Source organism: Achroia grisella, unplaced genomic scaffold (assembly GCF_030625045.1).
Source record: "Achroia grisella isolate CSIRO2021 unplaced genomic scaffold, CSIRO_AGI_Agris_v1 utg445, whole genome shotgun sequence".
Lineage (NCBI taxonomy): Eukaryota > Metazoa > Arthropoda > Insecta > Lepidoptera > Pyralidae > Achroia > Achroia grisella.
Window position 1 is genome coordinate 582810 of NW_026712860.1, and position 4834 is coordinate 587643.

The following is a 4834-nucleotide window of genomic DNA, read 5'->3' on the forward strand; positions in this document are numbered from 1 at the left end:
TATGTATATTACTACAATACCGAGGCGAGATGTCTTATGTTTAAATATATATATTAAATATTTTAATTACAAGATTTTCTTTCCAGATGTAACCTTGGAAACAATGAATTAAATGAGAGTGTCTTAATTACCGTCTATTTCAGTATTAAGGTAAGGGTCTAATTTGTAAACAGTCCCTTAAATATTCAATTAATGTTAACGAATCGCAAAGAGTTGTAATATTGTAAGGCTGTATAGCGAACCTTTAGGTAATTTTGTATAATTAATATAGGAAATGGAGAACATTATGATACTACAATATATATCTGGATGTACATATATCATGAAATGATAATATGTATTATGTGTATACTGATTTGTGAAATTATTTTAATGTTGTAAGGTATAATATTCCAGAGTGATATATAATGTTTTATGTTCATATATAAAGTTTTCTAAAGTTTCTAAAGTTATGAGGCAAGTCCAGGCCGGACCATTAATAATATTTTTGCATTTTATAAACTTTTTACTGTCTGAAATACAGGCTCGGTCTAGCTTAGTGGCAAATTATCTGCAATGTACATACATTGCAGATAATTTGCATGGGTAGCATTACCCATGTAATAAGAAGAACGTAATAGTATAGGAGAATATGATTGTAAATTTGTAAATGTGGTATCAATGAAAATATTATTACTTATTATATTGTTTTAAGAAAAAATACCTAAAACTAAAACTGTTCTAAAATATACCGTCTGTTTTACATTTTCACTTAGGTTAGAGGAAATAAATTAAATTAGTAACGTTCATTCTGACGCCTGGATCATTATAGGTATAAATTACTCAGAGGGTTTCACAGGACAACTTTTTTTACAACAATCCGCATCAGTAATGAAATTAGGCTACAGTACGCAATATTTTATTACTCTGTAATAAAACCTAAATTTGTAGATACTAAATTATACATTTAATATGTTATTGTCGCTTTTACAATATTTCATAAATAGATGAAAGATGTAAAAAAGAAATATTTTTTATAATTTCTATACACTGTTTTTTTTTTTTTTTTAATTTCTTGTTACAAGCACTGTTATTATTATTCTATCTAATTAAGCTTTATTGTAAAAAGAATTGTCAAAGGTTTATTTATTGATATTGAATATAATCATATTAGTAGTCACTTTTAATGTTGTTGCTGTTACATCTATACAGTATTTAGTGTATAAAAATAGCCAGTGCCTTATTTATTCGTTGTGAAAGTATGCAATCATGCTGGGGCTCCTTACAAATCACACTTAATATATTACGAATGTACTAAAAGGGCATCAGAACATAATACGAGATCAAGAAAGAATTCCTTTTCTTTCGCCTTTATCTGAGTTGCCTTTACCCACTGAAATGTAAATTTTGTGAAAGCATAGTAAGTATATATATCGTGTTTGTGGTATATTAGCATAAAAGACACCAAGCAAAGTGCCTTTGACACGGAATCTTGTTGTGAATTTCATTCAATAATAACTATCTTGCCTCGTACTGAATTGGAATTGTTTATATCGGATTTAGTTGCTCATGTTTCCGTCTACAGTATCACTCCCTCCTAAACTTGAATAGAACCTTTACCCTTTCCGTCTAAACAAATAGTATACACATTATAAATGCCATACTGTATACAGGTAGGCTTTGTAAAAACTCGACTCTTTGAGTACCTTAGTATCACCTATTTCAATTGCCTGTAAAAGCTTGCTTTGTAAGCTGGTTTTTGATTCAAGAGTAGGATTAGCGAGTTAAATCACTGGATATGACGCTGAGATAGATGGGGTGGAATCCGTGGTGCTGTTCATCTATATATTTAGTGATAGTTACCACTTACCAGTAAGTGGACCGTCACCTTGTTTGTCATTCCAATTACATAAAAAAGAAAATAATATAACATGATTGGTATAAGCTATCAATGTAATTTATCGTCAGAGCAGGAGATTGACGGACTATCTAATATGATATTTTTTAGGATTCTAAATATTCATAGTGTAAGTTTTAAAAAAAAAATACAAAAGCAGATAGTAATAAAGAGTATCCGATATTATGCCTATATTTAATTGAGTAGATACATACACATTACAATAAAATGTATACACATAAAATTTTACGTGTAGGTAGTATGTATACAAACGTAGTTTAAACGTATCTACTGTTGTATTCAAATTACTATACTACACTATATATATAATTATACTATATATATATGCTATAACTGTATACATATTCTGTAGATAATGCAACAAGCTATGCGTATGTGCTCGTATTTTGTTTAGGACGACACAATACGCAGTTAGTGTCAGCTTAAAATTACACTGAGAATACTACATGTGTGTTGTAATTTTGTATGTTTTCTAAATGTTAATGATCATTACTCTACTTAAAAAATATAAAATGGTATTTGCTCGCGTTATGCCACGAAAAATAATGTATTTCTAATGAAAAGTTTTAAACTTAATCTTTTATTAAATAATAATAGTGTAACTTTGTTTTAAAGTTTCTTCGTGTTTTTATTACAGTCATACTCGTTATATATATACATATATACACATATCTATACGGTATAGTTACCGTGATAATATTATTTATGAGCTCCCGGTACTTCGACGCTGACGTACAAATGTGTTGGTCTTGGGTACACTCGTATTATCATGGTAAATATATATAACTTACTCAATAACTAATTAAAAGTGTAATCAATTTACACTTTTAAATGACACCTAAAAAAATACTTCTTGCAGGTACAAAAATCAATCTAGCCAAAAATACATTACTACTTTATATATCTGTATCTTTATATACCCTCTCCTGTATCTCTTTTGTTGGACTGTATTTATATCTATTATCGCCTTGTCATTTGTGTACTATCTCTATTTTAGCTAAATGTGTATTTATGTATATTAATTTATTATATATTAAGTATTGTATCATATCATAAATCGTGTACAACACGACAATACACCACCCCAGGTCTTGTGCTGAAAAACAGCGTTGCAGCGCTCCAGCCGCTGCAGCATTATGCTGAGCACGGACCTATTCAGTAGATGCTTCGACAGACATACACATGCACGCATACGCGCACACACGTAATTTGTGTACTGTTTTTTGTTTGTTTAATGTGTGTTTTAGTTTTCTACTGAATAAATATCATTTCATTTCATTTCAATAAGTTACAGAGTACATATAAATACAGATAATATAAATCGATATGCATTAACCATTCTGGCGAGTTGGCATCCTCGCTAATGTATCTAATTTGCATCAGAATCCTCCCTTTGAGTCGTTTATTAACAATGTGCTATCAAAAGGACTGACGGATCTTATCACGGATCCACTCCAATTTGATTACAGGGGGTTATTGCTCTATAGTGATATAATCAGAGCTACGAGTAGCAAATTGGTAGTTCATTCTATTCGCCTGTTATATTTTAACATAATTTAACAGTACCTTTTAACTTATAGATGTATTTAAAAAAAAGTTTAACTATACTTCCCTGTTTAAACTTCCGACATGAAACTTATTATGTATGTACATACAAGCATGATCTTATCTGCGATGTGGTCTATTTTTTAAGATCAAATATAGCTTAATACGTCCATGTATGTGAAAATTAAAATCTATTTTAATGTCAAATTAAGTTTTACTAAGATCCATTGAGTCATTTAATAATGAAAAGTTAATAGTCAAACTGATAGTTACTCTTTCACATTTATTATATATATATTGTATATCTATATATGTACATTAAATATAGTATTGTATATTTTGAATGACAATATAAAAATAGTCGTCTCTGATTAAAAGTACTCGAAAACACTGTACGCTATTAATTAAAAGTCATAGAGAAACAAAGAATTTTACTTGTTGGGACACATGCCACATTCCTATAGGCATTCTACTAAAATACTATTTCAAAGGTTTTATTTAGTATTAGTAAAGTGAAATTGTATAAAAATCAATATTTGTTCATATCGTACTAGAATTACAGCTGAGTAAATTTTTGTATCAATCTAGATATAAAATATAAAAGAATGGTACCTCAGTAATGTACTATAAAAATAATAAAAAATAATGTTTCCGCCCGGGATCGAACCGGGGGCCTTCTGCGTGTTAGGCAGATGTGATAACCGCTACACCACGGAAACTATATCGTGGTGTGGCAAACTTAAGACCGATAGTTGATAAAATGATTGTGACAGTAAATTTATTGCGCGATTGATTAAAATTCAAGATAGTGACTATAGTAGGTTGTTAAACAGGTATGTATTAATGCTGGGTTTCTATTTATAAGTATTATATACTAGGTTAAGCATTATATAATATTTTATACAATAATAAATTAATATATAATTTAATAGCCACACTCTTGCCACCCCCCACGATCTTTCACCATTCTCTTCAAAAGTTGATACGACACGACTCCAAATTTGTTCTTAATTTGTTTTAATGTAAATTAAATAATTTTATAAATTATTATTAAATATATTAAATTGCAAATTAAAACCAGCAAATTATATCGTTTATTCGAGTAAGTATACCGTTTGGTTTTGTATTACTAGAATGTAATGAATTTCTGGGGGCTTGATGTATATAATACCGTAGACGTTATATCAGCCCGAGATACTTATGTATGGTACATATAGCATAATTTCATTGCTAAATTTCACCTTTCAGCCGAAGCATAGCTTACAAAGCAAGTTGCTTGGCGGCTGAAGTGGGTAAAACTGAGGTGACGCATATGAATTTGCATAAAGTTTACCTTTTAAGCATTAGAAACTTTTCTTCCACATATACTCGTTAAATAAACGTATTGGATAA

General features: G+C 29.6%; 1 non-coding gene across 1 annotated transcript; it reads right to left on the reverse strand.

Moving 5' to 3' along the window:
• Positions 1-4088: 4088 nt before the first annotated feature.
• Positions 4089-4161, reverse strand: Trnav-aac (transfer RNA valine (anticodon AAC)). Its single transcript has one exon. It is a non-coding gene; the product is annotated as a tRNA-Val (tRNA).
• Positions 4162-4834: the final 673 nt, after the last annotated feature.